Here is a 27,856-nt window from a genome sequence, read left to right as displayed (position 1 = left end):
CTTAAAACCAATCTGTATATTAAATCTACAGACCGCAATAACCTGCTGAGATATGATAGTTTTTATCCACCCAACCTGTTGGACTCTTTGCAATTGAGCCAAATGTTGAGGGTGAGGTGAATTGTGGGATAATGAGCACATGGATGTTCGCCTACAGCAGATGTGCGAGAAATTTCACAATAGGGAGTAGCCTGAGAAATTGATACAGAAATTTGATGATAAAGTCCGACACATTGAGAGAGAGACATTGCTAGTCCTAGAGGGACTAAAAAGCAACTTACATGTATTCCATTCGTTTCGACCTTTGGTCTTGTGAGTAAACAGATATATCACATGTAATCAAGAGACATTGGTCTATTTTGTCCCAATGTCATCCTGAAGTGATAGAGTTTCAATCACTGCCAATTATGGCTTATCGTAGGGGCACTAATTTAAAGGATAAGCTGGTCCACACTGTTCAGAAGCCTAAAAATTGTATGTCCCAACGCACTTTCATGCCAACCAAGAAAGGGAATTTTTCCCTGCCTTGTCTGTGCATGTTGCCATAATTTCATTAAAGGGGATAGCTTTACACATCCTTTAATGGGTGAGAGGTACTGGATTGAGGAGAGATTTTCCTGTACCTCCACATTTGTCATCTACATGATTGTATGCCCTTGTGGGCTGCTTTACATTAGTAAAACAACCACGGAAGTTAAGAATAGGATCACAAAGCATAAGAGCACAATTCGCACTAAAAGGACTGATATCCCAGTAGCAAAACATTTTCTGGACAAAGGACACACGGTCAGTCAGCTCTGTTTTTGGATCATAGGCCATGTGCCCGCTGACATTAGAAGGCGAGATAGGGAGAGGAAGTTGAAAGTTCTTGAATTAAAATCGATATTTGAGTTGGATATACCCCCAACTAATGGCTTAAACCTTAATTATAATCCACTGCCATACGTGTGACCTGACAGGGTGGGTTCTGCTTCTGTATATGCATTTTTTATATATGTTTGATGCCTGTATTATGTAGACCAAATAAAGTTTTGTACTTCGGATGTGAAGATTCTTCTGCACCTATTTACTGCTTGGCCCTTGCTTCTATCCTCAGTATAGGTCAACAATAGTTGATCAGCAAGGGACCACCACTTGGGATCCCCATCGATCAGTTGATCTTACGGCCCACTGTCTGTACAGCTGAGCTGGATGTCTGCATTGGGGTGGGAACCATAGATTTCAATAGGAATGAAGCCTTTCATTACAATTCTGGTTCCTCATTGCAGCTAGAGCCAGACGTATAGTAGAAGGCATCACTCCCATTGATTTCAGTGGGAGCAATGCTTTCTGTTACACTTCTGACTTCAACTCCAATACAGATATCCAGCTCCACTGCACAGACAGTGGGTCTGAAAATAAGCTGATCAGCAGGGAACCCAAGTAGCTGACCCCCGTGGATCAATAATAGATGACTTATCATGAGGATAAATAGAAGTATACAATGCAACAGCACTCACAATGAAGAAAATCCCTTTGGGACAAGGTGGCAAAGATGCACAGCTACTCCGGGAACTAGAGCCTTCAGATCCCTTCAGTCATCCATAAATTTCACAGAAAAAGTGGCAGCATAAATGATGAATTTAAAATCACAAAACTTTAACCTTCCAAGCTGTAATTTTACACTTAAAAGGGTTTTCCAGTGAAATACATCAGTAGTTGATCGTCCAGAGTCCATCGCTTGGGACCCTGACCGATCAGCTAAGCAGGCGCATGCTGCCAGCATCGCAAATACAGAGAGGTCGGAGCGGAAGCAGCGGAAGTCTCCGCGCCGACCTCCATTTAGTGACCGACGCTTGTAACTGCAGGCACGGCTTTCATTGAAATCAATGGGAGCCATGCCTGCAGTTACAAGTGCCAGCCACTATAAGGAGGTTGGCGCGGAGGCTTCCGCTCTGACCTCTGTGTATTTGGAATGGAAATGTCCGCGCTGACCTCCCATGTAGTTGCCGGCGCTTGTAACTGCAGGCAAGGCTCCCTTTGATTTCAATGAGAGCTGTGCCTGCAGTTACAAGCGCAGGCCACTACACAGAGGTCAGCACGAGGCTTCCAGCCTGACTTCTGTGTTATAACGGCGCTGACATGCACCCGCACAGTTGATCAGTCGGGGTCCCAAGCGGCGTACCCCAGCCAATCAACTATTGATGACCTATCCTATGGATATCAATAGTATTTAACTGGAAAACCCCTTTAACTGGGACTGAAAGGTTACTTTTTAGATGGGAATAATATAGATAATACTTTGCATACAATCTTGCAATTCCACACTGCATGCTATGAATAACATGCAGGATAAAAGCTGAGAGGTGCTCTACTGAAATATATACTTGTTCTGTTTCCCAGCCAACTACTGAGAGAGCTTTCTCAATATTTTCACTTTTGCATAATAATCACATATAAGGAAACATTCTTACTAGAGATGAGCGAACACCAAAATGTTCGGGTGTTCGTTATTCGTAACGAACTTCCCGTGATGCTCGAGGGTTCGTTTCGAACAACGAACCCCATTGAAGTCAATGGGCGACCAGAACATTTTTGTATTTCGCCGATGCTCGCTAAGGTTTTCATGTGTGAAAATCTGGGCAATTCAGGAAAGTGATGGGAATGACACAGTGACGGATAGGGCAGGCGAGGGGCTACATGTTGGGCTGCATCTCAAGTTCCCAGGTCCCACTATTAAGCCACAATACCGGCAAGAGTGGGCCCCCCCCCTCCCAACAACTTTTACTTCTGAAAAGCCCTCATTAGCATGGCATACCTTTGCTAAGCACCACACTACCTCCAACAAAGCACAATCACTGCCTGCATGACACTCCACTGACACTTCTCCTGGGTTACATGCTGCCCAAACGGCCCCCCTCCCCCCCACAGCGCACACCAAAGTGTCCCTGCGCAGCCTTCAGCTGCCCTCATGCCACACCACGCTCATGTCTATTTAGAATTGCGTCTGCCATGACGAGGGACCGCAGGCACACACTGCAGAGGTTGGCACGGCTAGGCAGCGACCCTCTTTAAAAGTGGCGGAGCGATAGCCCACAATGCTGTACAGAAGCAATGAGAAATAGAATCCTGTGCCACCGCCATCAGGAGCTGCACACGTGGGCATAGCAATGGGGAACCTATGTGCCACACACTATTCATTCTGTCAAGGTGTCTGCATGCCCCAGTCAGACCGGGCTTTTTAATTCATAGACACAGGCAGGTACAACTCCCTATTGTGAAGTCCCTGTCGACCCACAGCATGGGTGGCTCCCTGGAACCCACCGGCGGTACACAGAAATATCCCATTGCATTGCCCAACACAGCTGAGGTAGTAATGTCGTGCTTAATGCAGGTGGGCTTCGGCCCACACTGCATGCCCCAGTCTGACTGGGGTTCTTTATAAGTGTACAGATGTAGTAAAAACTCCGTGTGCACCTACAGCATGGGTGGGTGCCAGGAAGCCACCGGCGGTACATAGAAATATCCCATTGCATTGCCCAACACAGCTGAGGTAGTAATGTTGTGCTTAACCCTTTCCAATCCAATTTGTATATGGTTTTCCTAGGGGGCTTACTCTTTTTCTGCTGTTATACAACGGCGCTATATGCTGGCTAAAGCCAGTACTGCATGAGCTGACACGTAGGATAGGCTCCGACAGCAGAGAGGCTGGCAATATACAGTAAGAGAACCCCGACGGACGTCTACCAACAACGGAGCTGTACAGCCTTAAACCCTAATGTCTTCACAGGTCACACAGTGGACTGGAAAGGGTTAATGCAGGTGGGTTTCGGCCCACACTGCATGCCCCAGTCAGACTGGGGTTCTTTACAAGTGGACACATGTAGGTTTAACTCCCTGTGGACCCACTGCCTGGGTGGGTGCCAGGAAGCCACCGGCGGTACATAGAAATATCCCATTGCATTGCCCAACACAGCTGAGGTAGTAATGTCGTGCGTAATACAGGTGGGCTTCGGCCCACACTGCATGCCCCAGTCAGACGGGTTCTTTAGAAGTGTACAGAAGTATTAAAAACTCAGTGTGCACCTACAGCATGGGTGGCTCCCTGGAACCCACCGGCGGTACACAAAAATATCCCATTGCATTGCCCAACACAGCTGAGGTAACGTCAGCTGTAATGCAGGTGGGCTAAAAATTAATTTGATTACACTGTAGGCGAGGGCCCACAAAAATTGCTGTATCAACAGTACTAATGTACATCCCAAAAATTGGCCATGGCCAGCCAAGAGGGCAGGTGAAACCCATTAATCGCTTTGGTTAATGTGGCTTAAGTGGTAACTAGGCCTGGAGGCAGCCCAGTGTAACGAAAAATTGGTTCAAGTTAAAGTTCCAATGCTTTTAAGCGCATTGAAACTTATAAAAATTGTTCAGAAAAATTATTTGAGTGAGCCTTGTGGCCCTAAGAAAAATTGCCCGTTCAGCGTGATTACGTGAGGTTTCACGAGGAGGAACAGGAGGAGGAGGAGGAATATTAGACACAGATTGATGAAGCACAAATGTCCCCGTTTTGGATGGTGAGAGAGAACGTAGCTTCCATCCGCGGGTGCAGCCTACGTATTGCTTACGTATCGCTGCTGTCCGCTGGTGGAGAACAGAAGTCTGGCGAAATCCAGCCTTTGTTCATCTTGATGAGTGTTAGCCTGTCGGCACTGTCGGTTGACAAGCGGCTACGCTTATCGGTGATGATTCCCCCAGCCGCACTAAACACCCTCTCCGACAACACGCTAGCCGCAGGACAAGCAAGCACCTCAAGGGCATACAGGGCTAGTTCAGGCCACGTGTCCAGCTTCGACACCCAGTAGTTGTAGGGGGCAGAGGCGTCACCAAGGATGGTCGTGCGATCCGCTACGTACTCCCTCACCATCCTTTTGCAGTGCTCCCGCCGACTCAGCCGTGACTGGGGAGCGGTGACACAGTCTTGGTGGGGAGCCATAAAGCTGGCCAGGCCCTTAAAGACTGTTGCACTGCCTGGGATGTACATGCTGCTCGATCTACGCACATCCCCTGCAACATGGCCCTCGGAACTGCGCCTTCTGCCACTAGCGCTGTCGGCTGGGAATTTTACCATCAGCTTGTCCGCAAGGGTCCTGTGGTATAGCAACACTCTCGAACCCCTTTCCTCTTCGGGAATCAGAGTGGGCAGGTTCTCCTTATACCGTGGATCGAGCAGTGTGTACACCCAGTAATCCGTAGTGGCCAGAATGCGTGCAACGCGAGGGTCACGAGAAAGGCATCCTAACATGAAGTCAGCCATGTGTGCCAGGGTACCTGTACGCAACACATGGCTGTCTTCACTAGGAAGATCACTTTCAGGATCCTCCTCCTCCTCCTCCTCCTCAGGCCATACACGCTGAAAGGATGACAGGCAATCAGCCGGTGTACCGTCAGCAGCGGGCCAAGCTGTCTCTTCCCCCTCCTCCTCATCCTCCTCATGCTCCTCCTCCTCCTCCTGTACGCGCTGAGAAATAGACAGGAGGGTGCCCTGACTATCCAGCGGCATACTGTCTTCCCCCGCCCCCGTTTCCGAGCGCAAAGCAGCTGCCTTTATGGTTTGCAGGGAATTTCTCAAGATGCATAGCAGAGGAATGGTGACGCTAATGATTGTAGCATCGCCGCTCACCACCTGGGTAGACTCCTCAAAATTACCAAGGACATGGCAGATGTCTGCCAACCAGGCCCACTCTTCTGAAAGGAATTGAGGAGGCTGACTCCCACTGCGCCGCCCATGTTGGAGTTGGTATTCGACTATAGCTCTACGCTGTTCATAGAGCCTGGCCAACATGTGGAGCGTAGAGTTCCACCGTGTGGGCACGTCGCACAGCAGTCGGTGCACTGGCAGCTTAAAGTGATGTTGCAGGGTGCGCAGGGTGGCAGCGTCCGTGTGGGACTTGCGGAAATGTGCGCAGAGCCGGCGCGCCTTTACGAGCAGGTCTGACAAGCGTGGGTAGCTTTTCAGAAACCGCTGAACCACCAAATTAAAGACGTGGGCCAGGCATGGCACGTGCGTGAGGCTGCCGAGCTGCAGAGCCGCCACCAGGTTACGGCCGTTGTCACACACGACCATGCCCGGTTGGAGGCTCAGCGGCGCAAGCCAGCGGTCGGTCTGCTGTGTCAGACCCTGCAGCAGTTCGTGGGCCGTGTGCCTCTTATCGCCTAAGCTGAGTAGTTTCAGCACGGCCTGCTGACGCTTGCCCACCGCTGTGCTGCCACACCGCGCGACACCGACTGCTGGCGACATGCTGCTGCTAACACATCTTGATTGTGAGACAGAGGAGGAGGAGGAGGAGGAGGGTGCTTTAGTGGAGGAAGCATACACCTCCGCAGATACCACCACCGAGCTGGGGCCCGCAATTCTGGGGGTGGGTAGGACGTGAGCGGTCCCAGGCTCTGACTCTGTCCCAGCCTCCACTAAATTCACCCAATGTGCCGTCAGGGAGATGTAGTGGCCCTGCCCGCCTGTGCTTGTCCACGTGTCCGTAGTTAAGTGGACCGTGGCAGTAACCGCGTTGGTGAGGGCGCGCACAATGTTGCGGGAGACGTGGTCGTGCAGGGCTGGGACGGCACATCGGGAAAAGTAGTGGCGACTGGGAACTGAGTAGCGCGGGGCCGCCGCCTCCATGATACTTTTGAAGGACTCCGTTTCCACAACCCTATACGGCAGCATCTCAAGGCTGATGAATTTTGCGATGCGGACGGTTAACGTTTGAGCGTGCGGGTGCGTGGCGGCGTACTTGCGCTTGCGCTCGAACACTTGCGCAAGCGACGGCTGAACGGTGCGCTGAACTACACTGCTGGATGGGGCCGAGGACAGCGGAGATGAGGGTGTGGGTGCAGGCCATGAGGCGGTAGTGCCTGTGTCCTGAGAGGGGGGTTGCATCTCAGTGGCAGGTTGGGGCACAGGGGGAGAGGCAGGGGTGCAAACCGGAGGCGGTGAACGGCCTTTGTCCCACCTTGCGGGGTGCTTGGCCATCATATGTCTGCGCATGGTGGTGGTGGTGAGGCTGTTGGTGTTGGCTCCCCGGCTGAGCTTTGCGCGACAAAGGTTGCACACCACTGTTCGTCGGTCGTCAGGCGTCTCTGTGAAAAACTGCCAGACCTTAGAGCACCTCGGCCTCCGCAGGGTGGCATGGCGCGAGGGGGCGCTTTGGGAAACACTTGGTGGATTATTCGGTCTGGCCCTGCCTCTACCCCTGGCCACTGCACTGCCTCTTGCAACCTGCCCTGCTGATGCCCTTGACTCCCCCTCTGAAGACCTGTCCTCCTGAGTAAGCGTTGCACACCAGGTGGGGTCAGTCACCTCATCGTCCTGCTGCTCTTCCTCCGAATCCTCTGTGCGCTGCTCCCTGGGACTTACTGCCCTTACTACTACCTCACTGCAAGACAACTGTGTCTGATCGTCATCGTCCTCCTCACCCACAGAAAGTTGTTGAGACAGTTGGCGGAAGTCCCCAGCCTCTTCCCCCGGACCCCGGGAACTTTCGAATGGTTGGGCATCAGTGACGATAAACTCCTCTGGTGGGAGAGGAACCGCTGCTGCCCAATCTAAGCAGGGGCCCGAGAACAGTTCCTGGGAGTGTTCCCGCTCCTGAGCAGGTGTCATTGTAGTGGAGCGAGGAGGCTGGGAGGAAGGAGGAGCAGCAGACAGAGGATTCGGATTGGCAGCAGTGGACGGCGCAGAACTGCGGGTAGACGATAGGTTGCTCGAAGCACTTTCTGCCATCCAGGACAGGACCTGCTCACACTGCTCATTTTCTAATAACCGTCTCCCGCGTGGACCCATTAATTGGGCGATGAATGTGGGGACGCCAGAAACGTGCCTCTCTCCTAATCGCGCAGCAGTCGGCTGCGACACACCTGGATCAGGAGCTTGGCCTGTGCCCACACCCTGACTTGGCCCTCCGCGTCCTCGGCCGCGTCCACGTCCTCTAGGCCTACCCCTACCCCTCAGCATGCTGTATTACCAGTGATTTGATTTCACAGGCAGGAAATAAATTGGCGCAAGACTGCAGGCCAAATATAATTTTTGCCCTTTTTGGAAAACGAAAGGCCCCACTGCCTCTAGTGAATGAATTATCTAAGTTTAATAACTGTGCTGTGTCCCTGCTTATGTGTCACAGAACGTGAGGGTAGCAGAGTTATTATAACTCTTGGAGAGCAGGTATTTTTTTTCCCAATTAAGGAAAGCAAATGGCGAACCCAGCAGTAAAGCGTAGCTGGCTGCGTATGATTTAGCAATGTTTTTCACGCAGCTCACACGTGTCCACAGGCGTTAGGACGGACAGAGGCTGGACAAATAGATTTGTTTTCAGTTTTTTCCCACCAACAGGCAGCACTGCGTATATTCTATGAACCTGAGAAGTTTAATAACTGTGCTGTGTCCCTGCTTATGTGTCACAGAACGTGAGGGTAGCAGAGTTATTATAACTCTTGGAGAGCAGGTATTTTTTTTCCCAATTAAGGAAAGCAAATGGCGAACCCAGCAGTAAAGCGTAGCTGGCTGCGTATGATTTAGCAATGTTTTTCACGCAGCTCACACGTCTCCACAGGCGTAAGGACGGACACAGGCTGGACAAATAGATTTCTTTTCAGTTTTTTCCCACCAACAGGCAGCACTGCGTATATTCAATGAACCTGAGAAGTTTAATAACTGTGCTGTGTCCCTGCTTATGTGTCACAGAACGTGAGGGTAGCAGAGTTATTATAACTCTTGGAGAGCAGGTATTTTTTTTCCCAATTAAGGAAAGCAAATGGCGAACCCAGCAGTAAAGCGTAGCTGGCTGCGTATGATTTAGCAATGTTTTTCACGCAGCTCACACGTGTCCACAGGCGTTAGGACGGACAGAGGCTGGACAAATAGATTTGTTTTCAGTTTTTTCCCACCAACAGGCAGCACTGCGTATATTCTATGAACCTGAGAAGTTTAATAACTGTGCTGTGTCCCTGCTTATGTGTCACAGAACGTGAGGGTAGCAGAGTTATTATAACTCTTGGAGAGCAGGTATTTTTTTTCCCAATTAAGGAAAGCAAATGGCGAACCCAGCAGTAAAGCGTAGCTGGCTGCGTATGATTTAGCAATGTTTTTCACGCAGCTCACACGTGTCCACAGGCGTTAGGACGGACAGAGGCTGGACAAATAGATTTGTTTTCAGTTTTTTCCCACCAACAGGCAGCACTGCGTATATTCTATGAACCTGAGAAGTTTAATAACTGTGCTGTGTCCCTGCTTATGTGTCACAGAACGTGAGGGTAGCAGAGTTATTATAACTCTTGGAGAGCAGGTATTTTTTTTCCCAATTAAGGAAAGCAAATGGCGAACCCAGCAGTAAAGCGTAGCTGGCTGCGTATGATTTAGCAATGTTTTTCACGCAGCTCACACGTGTCCACAGGCGTTAGGACGGACAGAGGCTGGACAAATAGATTTGTTTTCAGTTTTTTCCCACCAACAGGCAGCACTGCGTATATTCTATGAACCTAAGAAGTTTAATAACTGTGCTGTGTCCCTGCTTATGTGTCACAGAACGTGAGGGTAGCAGAGTTATTATAACTCTTGGAGAGCAGGTATTTTTTTTCCCAATTAAGGAAAGCAAATGGCGAACCCAGCAGTAAAGCGTAGCTGGCTGCGTATGATTTAGCAATGTTTTTCACGCAGCTCACACGTCTCCACAGGCGTAAGGACGGACACAGGCTGGACAAATAGATTTCTTTTCAGTTTTTTCCCACCAACAGGCAGCACTGCGTATATTCAATGAACCTGAGAAGTTTAATAACTGTGCTGTGTCCCTGCTTATGTGTCACAGAACGTGAGGGTAGCAGAGTTATTATAACTCTTGGAGAGCAGGTATTTTTTTTCCCAATTAAGGAAAGCAAATGGCGAACCCAGCAGTAAAGCGTAGCTGGCTGCGTATGATTTAGCAATGTTTTTCACGCAGCTCACACGTGTCCACCGCCCGTAAGGACGGACAGAGGCTGGACAAATAGATTTGTTTTCAGTTTTTTCCCACCAACAGGCAGCACTGCGTATATTCTATGAATAATAACTGTGTTGTGGCCCTGCCTATACAATTCTTTCCCTGCAGTATCAATGGAGGGTGGAATGCTCTGCAGAGGCGATTTTGAGAAGCCCAAAAAAAATGCAGCACAGCTAACAGCAGCCTGGACAGTACTGCACACGGATAAATATGGCCCTAGAAAGGACCGTTGAGGTTCTTGAAGGCTACACTCACTCCTAACACTCTCCCTGCCTATGCAGCACTTCTGTCCCTAATGCCAGGTGCAACGGTCTGCAGAGGCGATTTTGAGAAAAAAAAAATCCCACTGCTAACAGCAGCCAACACACAGCTATCAGTGGCCCTAATAAGGACCTTTGGGGGGTCTTGAAGCCTACACTAACTACCAATTCTTTCCCTACAGCAGCTCCGGTATAAACAGCACTGTCCCTCATCTAACTCACACCGCATCTGAGGCGAGCCGCGGGAGGGGCCGACTTTTATATTAGGCGAACACCTGATCTCGCCAGCCACTCACAGCAGGGGGGTGGTATAGGGCTTAAACGTTGCAGGGGGAAGTTGTAATGCCTTCCCTGTCTTTCAATTGGCCAGAAAAGCGCGCTAACGTCTCAGGGAAGGAAGTGAAAGTAACCAGAACACCGCATGGTGTTCGTCACGAATAACGAACATCCCGAACACCCTAATATTCGCACGAATATCAAGCTCGGACGAACGCGTTCGCTCATCTCTAATTCTTACCTTTGGCAACATAATAAAAAAAGGCATTAGTTTTCATGAGTATCATTAGCTTAAGCCTTGCCTCACACAGTGGTAGGACAGATAATGCTTATAAACCCCTTGGTGAGAAATTACAGGGGTATGAAAGCCAGGGATAACAACGCCAGCCACCACCTGCCTTGGTCCAAGTGGTTGGTTAAATGGGGTTAGCCAGTAGTACTTTCATTGAGCAGATTTTTAGCTGACCTGTGATCTCTTTTCTCTATTTCAGAGGTTCCTTTGATTTCATGCTGGCTTTTTAAATTGGGGATAAAGTTAAATCACAGCTGGAATTAAATATGCCTCTTCTGTTGGTGTGAGGGAGGGGCTGGAACTTGCTAGTAGCACCTTATTGGGTCTTTAACACCCCTTGGGGATAGCACACACTTATGCCCCTAGTGACAAACAAGAAGTTATCTAATTGTGAACATATGGTTGAGCAGGAAGACTAAACTCAGCAGACACCTTGTTAGATAGGATCAGGGTAGGTAATTTTGGAAAGGGAGAAAGTTTAAGTTGAAGGTGTGGTTTAAAGTCCCACTGACAAGCCTGGGGGAGGCCTGATTGATCCTAATCTATTCTCATTGTTTTGTGGCAGCATGCTGCTGGCAGGAACAGCTTGGTAATAACAGAGATTTATAGCCTTTAAGTCCTTGTGGTTATGGCCAGCACGAGCCAATCAATTGACTCTTCTCATGCTCCTTGTTTAATTGGCCTCACTGGTCAAAAATGAGATGTTAGGTAAAGGTACGACACATGGTATACCTGAAATTGCACACTGTGGCTTAGTGCACAGATGTCTTCTTCATCAACCCATTTACCACAAAGGGAATTAGAGAGCCCTCTGGAGGAAAGGATAGGGGAACTTCTGATGGGATCAGAGGATGTATAATGTCTAGAATAGAATTAATTAAAGGGACAGTCAGTGCTAGTCTCTCATTTTAGAAAACAAGCTTGTGTCTCACTACATCAGACACGTGTTATGTGTGCAGAGACTTTTATGCACAATGTGCAGAACAATATTCATAGTTCTGAGTGACTCTTCACAAACATCCCCACACAAATATTACTCTACATAACAGACCAACACAATCCATGTATGATCTTCAATTACCAAGAAGCATTGTCATACATGTTGATGTAAACATACACATATACATTTATATATAGATATACACACACAGACACACATATATATATATATATATATATATATATATATATATATATATATATATATATATATATATGTATACATGCCATGGAGGACGTTGATTCCTCAGCGGCAACTTAAAAAAATGCAGGGCACGCACAAACACACACACACAGATCATGCTCACATCCCGTCAGGTCCAGCGTCCATCTTCTGGCTTCCTTGTAGCTGGCAGGACCTTGTTTCAGTGTGTTTACCTCCAATCATCTTTCTGCACTCCTGGTTAAGCTGTTGAAATGACGTCCGCTCGAAGGAGCATTGTGAAGGGAGAGCATGCGAGTAAATTAATATTTCTTGGCTCATTAGATAACGATTATTGGGGCCAATGATAAAAAACCTCTTTTCATATACCTAATTTTAATTACATGTTTCATCTGTAATTGTTTATTTTCATTTGTAACTTTAATATATTTTCATGTTATTAATAGTTACAAGCTAATAATAAATTCAACAGATTAAAGTTTTAAAGGAAAACTATAATTTTTTTTTGTTGATTGTTGCTTTATTAACCCTGGACCTGTTTTATTTTTATACAGCATTTTTAAAAAGTCGATATATCAAAATAGCGATCGTTTTCCGCCGATATTTTATAATAATCGATAGTTTGTTCAGCGATAGTCGATAATATCGACTATCGATATTTTTGTGTCGATGTCCCATCCTTTGTTCCAGCCACATTTAATACAGCTCATATTTGCGAGGTAGCCACTCGCGTGGCATACATGCCTATATATATCAGTCAGCATGCAACAAACTCCCCACCATTCACAAATTTTTCGTGGTTAAATTTCTAAATCAGCTAGCTGTCACGGGAACATGGATACAGCAGTCTGACACATCCTCCCTTACTGTATTGTCTTACAATGGCCTGCAGTTCTCCCATACCCCAAGACTGGAAAACAAGTGTGGTGGTGGAGAAGTAGGTGCTCTTCTTTCTCCACAATGCACCTTCCAAGTCATCCCCCTGGTACCCTTACTCACCTTCCCATCGTTTAAGGGACATACCCTATGGCTTTTCTGTTCGCTGTCCATGCGAGTAGTAGTTACCTACCACCCCCCAGGTCCTCCCTGCTTGTTTCTGGACCACTGTGCTGCCTGGCTCTCCCACTTCCTATCCTGTGAAATCCCAACCCTCATCTTAGGCGACTTTAACATCCCCTTCTCCCCATCTGCCTCTCAGCTTCTATCGCTCACCTCCCTTGGTCTCTCACAACTCACAGCCTCTCCCACTCTGGTCTTCCTCCGTCTCTGCTCTGTTTCCTGCTTCACTAACTTCCATCTCCCGCTCCTGGATCATAACCTCCTCTCTTTCTCTGTCAAGCTCCCTAGCATCTCTCCAGACCCTCCTACCTACCGTACTTACAGGAACCTTCAGGCCATTCACACCCAGGACTTTGCTGAGTCCCTACAGTCCTCTCTGTCCCCTATCCCCAACCTGGCTGCCGCACACTACAACACCACTCTCAAACATGCCCTGGATGAAGCGGCCCCCCCACTGTGACCCAAGCCATCTGATACAGACCATGCAACCCTGGCTCATGCCTCAAATGCGCTTTATCCGGCAGTGCTCTAGGTGTGCTGAACAGCTGTGGAAAAAGTCGCAAAAGCCCGCAGACGTTTTCCACTTTAAATTCATGTTCTGAACCTACAACCTGGCCCTCCACTATGCCAAACAAGTCTATTTCTCATCTTTTGTCTCCTCACTGTCTCACAACCCTAACCGACTCTTTACACTTTTCACTCCTTTTGCAGCCCTAAGCTGCAGCCCCAGTGACAGATCTCAGTGCTGAAGAGCTGGCTGCTTACATCAAAAAGAAAATTGATGACATCCATCATGAAATCACCTCCCAATCCCAGACTAGCCCTGACTCTAGTCTCGTCAGTACTGAATCTAGCTCCAGCTAACTCTCTGTACTCAGACCAATGACAGAGGAAGAGGTCTTCAGATAGCTTTACTCTGCTCGCCCCACCACCTGTGCTAGCGACCCTTTTCCCTCACACCTCCTCCGGTCCCTCCCCCGGTCTTTATCTCCCACCTCACTACCATATTCAACCACTCTCCGACCTCTGGCATTTTCCCCTTCTAATTTAAACATGCAATCATATCCTCAGTGCTAAAGAAACCCTCTCTTGACTCGACCAATGTTGCCAACTACCAACCCATCTCAAATCTGTCCTTCAGCTCCAAACTACTAGAATGCCTGGTTTAAGCCATCTATCAGAAAACTCTCTTCTTTACCCCCTACAATCCAGTTTCTGCCCTCTACACTTGACAGAAACCGCCCTTACAAAAGTGTCAGATGACCTCCTCAAGGTCTCAGGCCATACCCTCTTTAACACAAGAGAGATGCCTTCCTCACTATTTCATTTAGTATTCCCCATACAGATCAGTGCTGAGGGTGGCAAGTTACAATGTACTGCCATGTTGGATTTTGGAGCAGAAAGGCATTGACAACAACATTCCAAATAAAGCCAAATCCATTCCAGTCGATATAGAAACCGTGGACAGTTCACCACTGTCTTCTGGGCCTGTGACTCACAAGACTATTGAACTTGAAATTATCATAGAACCTGGCTACTGTAAAATGATTAGCCTCCATCTTATTGCCTTCCCTAAATTTGCTGTCATTTTAGAAATTCCTAGACTTTTGACTCACAATTAGAGATGAGCGAGCGTACTCGTCCGAGCTTGATGCTCGTTCGAGTATTAGGGTGTTCGAGATGCTCGTTACTCGAGACGAGCACCACGCGGTGCTCGACTCCATTACATTTCCTTCCCTGAGAAATTTGCGCGCTTTTCTGGCCAATAGAAAGAGATGGAAGGCATTACAACTTCCTCCTGTGACGTTCCAGCCCTATCCCACCCCCCTGCAGTGAGTGGCTGGGGAGATCAGATGACACCCGAGTATTTAAATCTGCCCCACCCGCGGCTCAGCACAGATCAGGGAAAGTGCTGCTGATGCTGCTGCTGCTATAGGGAGAGTGTTAGGTTTAATTTCAGTCTTCAAGAACCCCAACGGTCCTTCTTAGGGCCACATCTAACTGTGTGCAGTACTGTTGAGGCTGCTTTTAGCAGTGTTGCACTTTTTTTTTTAATGTATATCGGGCGTGCATACCATAGCGTCCTCAGTCTGCAGTCATTTTACAGAGTATAGGGGCAGTACTGGTGAGGCAGGGTCAGTGGTACAGGGAAAGAGGTATACTGGCTATATAGGCAGTGGGCTATTTCAAAAACATACTATATTTGGGCTGCCTGTGACCGTCTTCAGTTTACTGCGTGTCTGCTGGGGGTAGTAGTCGCTAATTAATACCCAGCTAAGCGTTACAGCAGACTTGCGCATAATTGTTTCCTGGCTCTGCTGTGCGTTCCGTAACATCATTGTTGTCATCCCGCCACAGGGAAACAGTACACATTATATCCGCTGCATGCGGTGTCTCTGGTTTTTCACCTCACCATTTTAAAAAATTGAGCAAAATACTTAAGGCCTACCACTGGGCTTTGTCCACTTCACTGGTTCTGCACTGTGAATTGCAGCAGCTCAGTCATACGCACCTAGGTCTCACTACAGGCTTGCGCATAATTGTTTCCTGGCTCTGCTGTGCGTTCCATAACATCATTGTTGTCATCCCGCCACAGGGAAACAGTACACATTATATCCGCTGCATGCGGTGTCTCTGGTTTTTCACCTCACCATTTTAAAAAATTGAGGCAAAATACTTAAGGCCTACCACTGGGCTTTGTCCACTTCACTGGTTCTGCGCTGTGAATTGCAGCAGCTCAGTCATACGCACCTAGGTCTCACTACAGGCTTGCGCATAATTGTTTCCTGGCTCTGCTGTGCATTCCGTAACATCATTGTCGTCATCCCGCCACAGGGAAACAGTACACATTATATCCGCTGCATGCGGTGTCTCTGGTTTTTCACCTCACCATTCTCATTAAAGCGTTGAAACTTGCACCTGAACCAATTTTTATTTTAACTGGGCTGCCTCCAGGCCTAGTTACAAATTAAGCCACAGTAACCAAAGCGATTAATGGGTTTCACCTGCCCTCTTGGTTGGGCATGGGCAATTTTTCTGAGGTACATTAGTACTGTTGGTACACCAATTTTTTTGGGCCACCGCCTACAGTGCAATCCTAGTAATTTTTATGGGCTTCGCCTGCACTCATGGTACAGCAAGGTGTGTGGGGTTGGCCTACACTTTTGCTACATAAATGTAACTGGGGCCTTGTCTATACTGCAACTACTGAAATGTGAAAGAGACTGTTATCTCCCTAAACTGCTGCAACGGGAATGTTACTGTGGCCTGTCTTGACTGCTACTACTACTGAAATGGAACTAAGACTGTGCTCCCCCTATACTGCTGCTAGTGATATGTTACTGGGGCCTGTCCCTAATGCTACCGCTGAAATGTTACTAATTCTGGGCTCTGACTATACCGCTGCTAATGCTATGTCACTGTGGTGTGGAAACGGAGGCTTCCCAAAGACATGATGGTGGCGAGGCCATTTCCCACCAACGCGGTTACTGTTAAGGTACATATTACCAGTCTGACTGGGGCATGCAGTGTGGGCCGAAGCCCACCTGCATTTAATGCGACGTTACCTCAGCTGTGCTGGGCACTGCAATGGGAATTGTTTATGTACCGCCGGTGGGTTCCAGGGAGCCACCCATGCTGTGGGTGCACACGGAATTCCCATTGCGGAGTTGTACCTGCCTGTGACTATTTATAAAAAACCCCCGGTCTGACTGGGGCATGCAGTGTGGGCCGAAGCCCACCTGCATTTCATCTGACATTACCTCAGCTGTGCTGGGCAATGCAATGGGATTTATTTATGTAATGCCGGTGGCTTCCTGGGACCCACCAATGCTGTCGGTCCACACGGAGTTGTACCTGCCTGTGTCTACTTATAAAGAACCCCAGTCTGACTGGGGCATGCAGTGTGGGCTGAAGCCCACCTGCATTTAATGTGACGTTACCTCAGCTGTGCTGGGCACTGCAATGGGATTTGTTTATGTACCGCCAGTGGGTTCCAGGGAGCCACCCATGCTGTGGGTGCACACGGAATTCCCATTGCGGAGTTGTACCTGTCTGTGACTATTTATAAAAAACCCTGGTCTGACTGGGGCATGCAGTGTGGGCCGAAGCCCACCTGCATTTCATCTGACGTTACCTCAGCTGTGCTGAGCAATGCAATGGGATTTATTTATGTAACGCCGGTGGCTTCCTGGGACCCACCCATGCTGTCGGTCCACACAGAGTTGTACCTGCCTGTGTCTACTTATAAAGAACCCCAGTCTGACTGGGGCATGCAGTGTGGGCCGAAGCCCACCTGTATTTAATCTGACGTTAGCTCTACTATCCGGGGCACTGCATTCGGACAAACTACAGGAGCATGGGCGCGGTGCAAGTCTGCCATGTTTGGCCGCTCAGATCAATTTTTTGTTCATGTCTTGGGTTTCCTAGGACCCGCCTATGCTGTTGGTGCAAACTTAGTTCCCATTGCGGTGTTTGACCTGTCTGGCACAAAGGCACTGACTGACTTGGGTAGGGGGCAGAGAGCTGATGGCTTTCCCCTTGCAGTGTGGATTGAGCTATGCGACACCTTGACAGAATGAATACTGTGTGGCACATGGATTCCCTATTGCTATGGCCACGTTTGCAGCACCTGATGGAGGTGGCACAGGATTGGAGTTCTCATTGCTTCTGTACAGCATTGTGGGCTATCGCCCCGCCCCTTTTAAAGAGGGTCGCTGCCTAGCCCTGCCAACCCTCTGCAGTGTGTGCCTCCGGTTGCTCCTCATGGCAGATGCACTTATAAATAGACATGAGGGTGGTGTGGCTATGAGGCCAGCGTGTGGCATGAGGGCAGCTGAAGGCTGCGCAGGGACACTTTGGTGTGCGCTGTGGACACTGGGTCGTGCGGGGGGGTTGGGCAGCATGTAACCCAGGAGAAGTGGCAGCGGAGTGTCATGCAGGCAGTGATTGTGCTTTGTTGGAGGTAGTGTGGTGCTTAGCTAAGGTATGCCTTGCTAATGAGGGTTTTTCAGAAGTAAAAATTGTTGGGGGGGGCCCACTCTTGCCGCTATTGTGGCTTAATAGTGGGACCTGGAAGTTGAGATGCAGCCCAACATGTAGCCCCTCGCCTGCCCTATCCGTTTCTGTGTCATTCCCATCACTTTCTTGAATTTCCCAGATTTTCACAAATGAAAACCTTAGCGAGCATCGGCGATATACAAAAATGCTCGAGTCGCCCATTGACTTCAATGGGGTTCGTTACTCGAAACGAACCCTTGAGCATCGCGGAAAGTTCGACTCGAGCAACGAGCACCCGAGCACTTTGGTGCTCGCTCTACTCACAATCCATCTACCAACTGGGATTTAAGGGTTGTTTCCTTCCCCTCAGAACACTGCAAGGAAAATTGTCAGTTGATTTTCCCCACCCAGGAAATTATCCTAGATTTGGAGGGCTGTTAATCAAGTTCTAATAAGCTACCTCAACAATACTAGCAGTTTCAAGAGGCCTGCAACAAGAAATAATCTGATCAATTACCTCTGCACCAGCCACATGATTGTCCAATTGAATTTCTCCCTGGAACAACTGTTATTTTTGCGTGAATTTACATTACATTATTCGTGGACCTCTATCTACAGCTTGGAAGGAGAAGCGTTGGGTGGAGGGTCTCTGTCTTTATTGTGGGAACCCGGGACATTTTGCTCGTTATTGTCCTAATTGGTCCCAAACAACCATTGCCTTCACCAATGCCAAGATGGGAAACAAGCTTGCTGGGGCCCTGTTCTTCTCTAGATTCAATTTTACTATTTCCTACTGTCCTGGGTCGAGAAACAGTAAGGCTGATGCCTTGTCCAGGATTCATGGTGACCCAGAGAAAGGGTTAAATGCAGATTGTATGATTCTATCTTCAAAAAATTTTGGGGGAAGTCTAGACTCAAAAGAATTCTTAAAAAGATTTAAGAAAGGATAGCAGGATGATACTTTTCTTTGCCAACACTCTAAAACTGTACATCTCTCATTTAAAGGGGTTGTCTCGCGGCAGCAAGTGGGTCTATACACTTCTGTATGGCCATATTAATGCACTTTGTAATGTACATTGTGCATTAAATATGAGCCATACAGAAGTTATTCACTTACCTGCTCCGTTGCTAGCGTCCCCGTTGCCATGGTTCCGTCTAACTTCGGTGTCTTCTTGCTTTTTTAGACGCGCTTGCGCAGATGCATCTTCTCCCTTCGGCTGGTCTTGGAAGCATCGGCGTTTTGGCTCCGCCCCTTGTACGCATCATTGCGTAGCTCCGCCCCATGACGTGTGCCGGTTCCAGCCTCCTGATTGGCTGGAATCGGCACATGACGGGGGCGGAGCTACGCGATGACACGAAAAGGGGGCGGAGCCAAAACGCCGATGCTTCCAAGACCAGCCGAAGGGAGAAGATCCATCTGCGCAAGCGCGTCTAAAAAAGCAAGAAGACACCGAAGTTAGACGGAACCATGGCAACGGGGACGCTAGCAACGGAGCAGGTAAGTGAATAACTTCTGTATGGCTCATATTTAATGCACGATGTATATTACAAAGTGCATTAATATGGCCATACAGAAGTGTATAGACCCACTTGCTTTCGCGAGACAACCCCTTTAAGGAGAAGTTCTGGAAGTGGGAAACAGACTGTATGTCCCTAAGGCAGTCCGACCTGAAATTGTTAAGCTGACCCATGACTCTAAACTGGCAGGCCATCTTGGAATCAGAAAGACTCTAGAATTATTACTCCATTCGTTTTGGTGGCCCAATTGCAATGCAGATGTGAAAAGATATGTCTCTTCCTGCGGATCATGTGCACAAAATACGACTCCACGATCCTCTCCATTAGGTCTCCTTCAACCATTACCCATTCTATCCAGGCCTTGGAATTAGAGATGAGCGAACGTACTCGGATAAGCACTACTCGTCCGAGTAATGTGCTTTATCCGAGTACCTCTCTGCTCATCCTGAAAGATTCGGGACGCGCTGCGGTGCGGGGAGCTGCAGGGAGGAACGGAGGGGAGATCTTTCTCTCCGTCTCTCCCGCCCGCTCTCCCCTGCGACTCACCTGTCAGCAGCGGAGCGCCCCGAATCTTTCAGGATGAGCGGAGAGATACTCGGATAAAGCACATTACTCGGACGAGTAGTGCTTATCCGAGTACGTTCGCTCATCTCTACTTGGAATCAATATCTATGGATTTTATTGTAGATCTGCCCCCTTATAAGGAGATGACGACCATCCTTGTGGTGGTGGACTGACTCAGGAAAATCCCCACTAGAAAGATTCCTTCAACAGAACAGATGGCAGAGCTAATGATTAAAGAAGTATTTAGATTACATGGAATTCTGGACAATATAGTGCCTCATATATGAGTTCAAGTCACCTCTAGATGTGGGGAAAGTTTCTGTACAGTCTTAGAAATGTCAATCAACTTACCTTCTGCTTTCCATGTTAGTCACTGTTCCTGAGTCCAAAGGCAATCTTGAAATAGGCGGACTACTGTCAGGACTCGAACCCTCAAGTTGCCATGTCCCAGGCAAGGACTCTTCCCAGTGAGCTATTCCTCCTGTGGACAGCTTCCCTGCTGAACTTTGTTCTTGTTTCCTTGCTCCAGCTTCTGTTTCTGAGGAGACTCCACCTAGTTTTCATTAATTATTCTGGCTGTTTAAACCTGGCCCTGGAACACCTCCCTTGTATGATTATTGAGCCTTTAGTCAAGCTCCTGTTCGTACCTACCTGCTGCCTTGCTGTACTTGCTGCTCCGTGTATGACCCCGGCTTCCCACTGACTACATACCTGCCTGCTGCCTTGCCATATCTGCTTCTCCATGTATGCCCCGGCTTCTCACTGACTACGTACCTGCCTGCTGCCTTGCTGTACATGCCGCTCCATGTATGACCACTGGGTTTCTCTGACTGCACTGTTTCTGCTGAGCTGGCCACAACCTGAGGACTTTGATCCAGACCCTCTTCCTAACACATAAAGGTGAGGTAGATTCTATTCAGTATATACACATAGAAGAGAGGTAGATTCTCCTCTGTATACAAATCATTTCCCAAGGCTTTTTGGTTTTTGAGAAAAGAACTATCTCAAGTATCGTGGATTTTCACAAAGATTTTCACACTTAGAATTGAATATTGAAGTTGCAACCACTTTACTTTTTAGGATGTGAAGAATGGTTGTGGCAAAGTTCACTTTTGTGTGGTACAGATGTGTGTTATTAGTTACGTTACATAGGGGGGTTGCTTACTTTTGCACTTCAAATTGAATAATCAACTTGTGACTGCTTTACTTATCCTATTAAATACCTAAACAAAGGTCATGCCAAATTTCAAGTTTGTACGACACCGGAAAGTTAGAGAATTAGATTAGGTTCATTACATAGTGTCACTTACTTTTGCACCAAGAATTGAATAGTCAAGTTTCAACCCCTTAACTTTTCCTATGTAGGATCTAAACAATGGTCATGCCACATTTATGCAGTACAGATGTGTGCTAATAGTTACATTACATAAGGGTCACTTACTTTCACACTTAGAATTGAATAATCAAGTTGTGACCTCCTTATAATTTCTGCTCAGGAGCTAAACAAAGGTTGTGCCAAATTTCAGGGTTGTACGACACCAGGGAGTTAGAGAATTAAATTAGGTACATTACATAGGTGGTCACTTACTTTTGTACTTCGAATTGAATAATTGAGTCGTGACTCCTTTACTTTTCCTATTTATGACCGAAAAAATGCTCCTGCCAAATTTCGAGTTGTACGACATCGGGAAGTTAGAGAACTAGTGGTGAGTCAGCCAGTCAGTGAGGGCTTTAACCTTTAAATTTATATTGATTAGGATGTCATAGAGAAATGGAGGGCCACTTGTAATTCTATAGTTTATCTTGGAGCTGAAATGTCTAGTACTGCAGCTTACCCTAAAATATTTAGCTATTCTCCTCGGCAATCAGCTGGACCTATCACCTAAAATAGGGTCCCTCTTTTATGAGAAAAAGTAATACCCCATTAAGAAATAGTTTTCCAAATATATCATTAAGGGTGCGGGCAGACGAGCGCATAAACGGCGCGTTTTTGCGACCAAACGTATATACGTGACCATCTGAGGCAATGGTTTCGAATGTATTCGTTCACATGGGCGATTTTACGGCGCGTAAAAACGGCAATTAAAAAAAAAACGGAACATATGCGACCGAAATACGCGCCAACGCATATTCGATCGCCGAAAAGACCGTTTGCATAGTAGGAACAAACGAAAATACGCTTTCTAGCTCTGGTCGTGATCGGTGAAAAACGATCGCTCGGGCGATTATACGTTGCGCTTGTGCGAACGTAAATACGCCTACGCTCGTCTGCCCGCACCCTAACATATATGAAAAAAAATCTCAGTGGCTGCCCTGCCTCAAATAAGTAAATGACATGACTCTCCACAGGAGTTGGGTGAAAACGTCCTGTTGATTTGGTCCAGACATCTCCTGCATCCTCCTGTCATCCACCATAACTCCCCCTAACCTCACATGGCAGATTCAGTCTCAGACCATAAGATCATGTTGGTTATTGTGAGATTTTGTGGCTCTGTCCAAAATAGTGCTATTTACTGAATTAATATAATAGTTGTCATTCAATAAGTATTATGTTAGACCCCTTCCCCAACAGTCACATTAAATTTGGAACAAAAACTCCAAAAAATACTTTTTAAAATTGTAGATGTTGAATTTATATAGATATACACTTATTGGCAAAAAAATCCATCCTGTAGAAGGAGTTGTTGGAATCAAATGAAAATCTCTATGTGTAATTGTAACATTGATAAAAGCAAGTGATATCAGAGAAAAAGTATAATTTATTGCAGAAAAGTGAACACTTGAAGGGAGGCTCTAGTACCCTGATGAGCCGCATCTAGCTTGGATGTAAGAAGTGATATGGGCATGGATGCATACAGATACTGTATGGTATACTGCGGCATATCGGTCCACATTTGCTAAAACTGAGCCTATAGATCATGCAAACTCGTAGGCTATCAATGTTGGCATCGCAGATGGTCCCATATATGTTCTATTGGTGATTAAATCTGGCAACCAGACAGGCCATGAAAATATGGCAATGTTGTGGAAGTATTCCTGTGACACCTTTGTTGGAAAATGCCTCTTGGACACCCCGCCATGAGAGAACACACGTGATTGCATGATGTCCTGAACTTATCGCTGAGCTGTCATTGTCCCTTGTACCACTACAAAGAGAGACCCACTGTCATATTAGATGGTCCCTCAGACCATCACACCAGCAGTGGGGAAAGTGAGTCGCTTTCCAGCAAAGGCAGAATTGAAGTGCTCACACCTAGGTCTCCAAACTAAACCTGGATTTGTCTCTGAAGACAACTTGGTTCCACTCCATAGCAGTCCAGTTTCATCGTTCAGGACATCGCTGCAAACAGAGGCAGCAGTGGGTAGGTGTCAAAGGCAGTAATGTAATGGGTGCCGTATTCATGCCACCCCTCCTTTGGGACAGGAAGATTTACAGGAGAATCAGAGATTTCCGCTGGTCTCCCCCCCTGATCCTCTCTCCTCTACACTGCCTACTGAAATGACAGTTGTAAATCCTGCATTCCCAACTGTACTTCAAATGTTTGTAGCTCCCATTCTGTTAGACCTAGAATTTTGACTTTAAAATGACAACAAAAGTATGTCTATAGCTCTGATAGAACCGGAGCTACAGTTGTTTGAAAAAGAATAAGCTTAATTCATCCAATACTGTAATGTTCATTTTCTGTTGAGCGAACTGAGCTCGTCCAAAACAGTTGGGGGTGTTAAAATTTACCAGTAGATAATTACTGTATTCCGTAAACAGTGCTATCTAAGGGTGACCACCCACTAGCGTTTGCAAATTTGCTGCATTTTTCTCCTGGTGTCTATGGGGTTTTCTAATGTTAAAAATAAAAACACATCGCGGCAAAATCGCAATTTACCACGAAATCGTGATTTTGTGCGATGCAATTAACGTTGACAAGTCCCATAGACCCCTGGAGAAAAAAAAACGCTGCGAATTTCACAGTGAAAAAGAACTGTAGTGGGTAGTCAGTCACCCTTATACAGAGACGCAAGATCTTGCAATAACTTACTTGTTAGTTTGTCCTCATTCTTTTCTCCTGTTGAATTTCTGTTGAAGAATTTTTTTTTGCCATTTTGGACCATCATTCATCACTCAGGTGTAATATGAAGTTTATGTAAGAATATCCATCATAAGATCATTCATCTTATATCTAGTTTCTCTCTCATGTTTATGAAATTGTTATGCACTGCAAGAGAGTAATTGCCGCTGTAGCAGCCATAGTGGCTGTTATAGGGCCTACGTCTTAGTCCCCGAGACTGCAATTACTAAGCGGGAGGAGACCATGAAAAAGTAATTATATACTCTCCTCTTTTACTAACAAGACTGCTTTAATTAGGTCCTTCTTTCTTCCGAATAGCACAATTACATGCCAGTTTGCATGTGCCCTCTGCAGCAAATCCCTGGTCTTAGTATCTGGGGCCATGGATTGGCCACAACAGGAACACATTTCAGCACTTGACTGCACTACCTGGAAGTGAGGAAGGCTGGAGGCAGCAAAAGTGGTGCAGATTTAGTTTTTTTATTAACAGCATACAGGCAGCTTCATTACTTATGGGAGAAGAAAATGAACATTGTTAATTATGGGGCATAAAGAGGAATTGTTACTGATTTAGACATGAAAGGGGGCACTTTGCTGTGTGAAGGGCACTAAAAGTGGCCCTTACTGTGTGGGACCTAATTATTTGGGGCACTACCATTGGATAGATTGTTTAGAAGTATGTAAAACATGGAAAGATGCTAGAAAAGCAAAGATCAAAGATGTCTATCCACATTCAGCAAAGACAAGTTGTAGCTGCAAGAAGTTGTCATGGTGATCTGGGTCAGATGGAGAAGAAAAGAGAAAGTGTATGACTCCAATCAGAGGGGACATCATCTGTGATCCCTAGATATAATAGTACTACACTTACATTGTGAGCAGAGCACCTTTTGTATTGTTGCTATCTACCACTATGTGGTTATTGTATTGGGAAAAAAAAATTTTGTATAGTGTTTTTTTTTCAGTAAGAGCATTGTAAAATATATTTAAGGGGTTATTTAGGCTTTAAAAACTGATGACGTATTCCCAGACTAAGTCATCAGCCTTTGATCAATAGAAGTCCACAGCCCGGGACCCCAATGAATCCGCTGATTGTAGGGGTTGCAGCACTCATGTGAGCACTGTAGCATCTTAAATGTTTGCATTTAGAGTACTGCAGGTTTATCCCGTTCACTCCAATGGGACAAGCCTGCAGTACTCAGAATGGCCATGATATAAAATACCAAATGAAGGAAAGATACAAAAGTCTAAGGCAGCTATCAAGATGTGGGCATGTCTGGATACAAATGCAATCTTTGTGCTTTAATGGTTACACATTTCAGTGGCAGACTGACAACTTCCTTGGACCATTGAGAAAATTGGAAAATAAATAACATCATAGATGGGGGAAGGATTCAAGAATGAACATATTACAAAAGGAATTAAAAAAGGATAAGAAATATATAAAATAAGTAAAACATATATGAAAGATACAAGAATGTGTGAAAAATGCTGCAAAAGTAATGAAAATAATGTAGTGACAGCGGTATTAATAATTATAAAAACATAATGAATAATCCTACTGTAATGATGCCTGCCTACCTCAAGTGCTGTTTCATGGATCCTTTTAACCATGATCAGACAGGCGATCACAAAGAGGCTAGCAGCACAGATAGATAGAGAAACTCATTTCGCAGTGCTTTCAGGTAATAATTTTCATAGAATTATAGAATGATAGACTTGGAAGGTACCTTCAGGGTCATCTGGTCCAACCCCCTGCTCAGTGCAGGATTCACTAAATCATCCCAGACAGATGTCTGTCCAGCCTTTGTTTGAAGACTTCCATTGAAGGAGAACTCACCACCTCCCGTAGGAACCTGTTCCACTCATTGATCACCCTCACGGTCAGAAAGTTTTTTTCTAATATATAATTTGTGTCTCCTCCCTTTCAGTTTCATCCCATTGCTTCTAGTCTTTCCTTGTGCAAATGAGAACAGGGCTGATCCCTCTGCACTGTGACAGCCCTTCAGATATTTGTAGACAGCTATTAAGTCTCCTCTCAGTCTTCTTTTGTACAAGCTAAACTAAAATTCCAAGATCCTTTAACCATTCCACATAGGTCATAATTTGCAGACCACTCACCATCTTGGTAGCTCTTCTCGGAATTTGCTTCAGTTTGTCTATGTCTTTTTTAAAGGAGGGTGCCCAGTACTGGACACAGTATTCTACATGAGGTCTCACTAAGGAAGAGTAGACTGGGATAATGACCTCACGTGATCTAGACTCTATGCTTCTCTTAATACATCCCAGAATTGTGTTTGCCTTTTTGGCTGCTGCATCACACTGTTGACTGATGTTCAGTCTGTGATCTATTAGTATACCCAAGTCTTTTTCACATGTGCTGCTGCTTAACCCAATTCCTCCCATTCTGTATGTGCGTTTTTCATTTTTCTTGCCCAGATGTAGGACTTTACATTTCTCTTTGTTAAATACCATTCTCTTAGTTGCCGCCCACTGTTCAAGCTCAATGTAATTCAATGTAAACATATTAAACCCCACTAGTAACAACTAATATGTCCTAAAATGCACATGTTGCAATTTGACCTGTGCCAAAAGAATATGAACAAAAGTACATAGAGACATAGATTGATTAGGTTATGAAAAATATATTCATAGAAACCGCAACCCTAACAAACTGAACATTGCATGGCAAAGCAAAGACTATGCCCTTCAGAAATAAATGGCTACAATGTAGATTAAATAACCTTATTTAGCCCATGAGGAAAAAGGGGTTACATTTTGTTTAATGGGACAAAACCAAACTACTGATTTCAATAGGAGTTCAGTTGTTTAGTTTTTACTATAGAGATGTCTTGGTCGTGAACATGCCCTATCTTTCCCTGAATTTGAAAAGCTGGCAAAGGGGAAGCAATTACTCTCGTTCAGGTGCAACTACTCTTCGTATCATTGAGCATAGTTGCGCCTACGGCAGTGTGTGTTTTTGGTCTCAAGGCAGGAGTTTGAAAAAAGCCGAGGGAAGATAGGTGCCACCCGATCTTCCCCGCACGATGTATTCACTGTGTGTGCAAGATGTGGATTTCTATTGAAATCAGTTGTTCATTTTCTCCCGTTATATGGCTGTGATTATTCATTGGAGTAAATATAAAATGGAGCCGCAATTCAAAAGAATCACGATAGTAAATGTGTCTTGCGATACCTCTAGATGTTGGATATTTGAACAGCATAAGCAGTGGGGTTTCCCATATTAACATGATCTTGTGATAGATGGGAACATAATGGTAACCTTATAGTTATTCTGCATAAACGACTGAGAACTCCCATATTGCAGAGTTATTGACCTTCTTTACGTTATGTTAGGAATACATGGTATGTTGTGTTTTAGCAGTGGATCATTAGCCATGCCAGTGTTTGCATAGTATTTTTCTAAATGAATTGCGGCCTGGAGTTAAAAGTGGTGATAATATCATGTGAGGTTGTCAGCCTTAATGGCCTGTTTATCTAAGAGCACTTGCGTAAGATTTCTGGTTCTAATTAATGCACCTTTAATTTAACGAGTTGGGTAACTCTTTTTCTTAAAACTTGCTTGTAGGATTGATTGTATAGAAGTTAACAGCAGGATAGTAACCTGTTCAGGTAGGGGCAGGTATCTGTTGATCTGC

This window comes from Eleutherodactylus coqui, chromosome 1 (assembly GCF_035609145.1).
Source record: "Eleutherodactylus coqui strain aEleCoq1 chromosome 1, aEleCoq1.hap1, whole genome shotgun sequence".
Taxonomy (NCBI): Eukaryota; Metazoa; Chordata; class Amphibia; order Anura; family Eleutherodactylidae; genus Eleutherodactylus; species Eleutherodactylus coqui.
The sequence above is the reverse complement of the archived record's forward strand: the minus strand, read 5'-3'. Positions refer to the sequence as shown.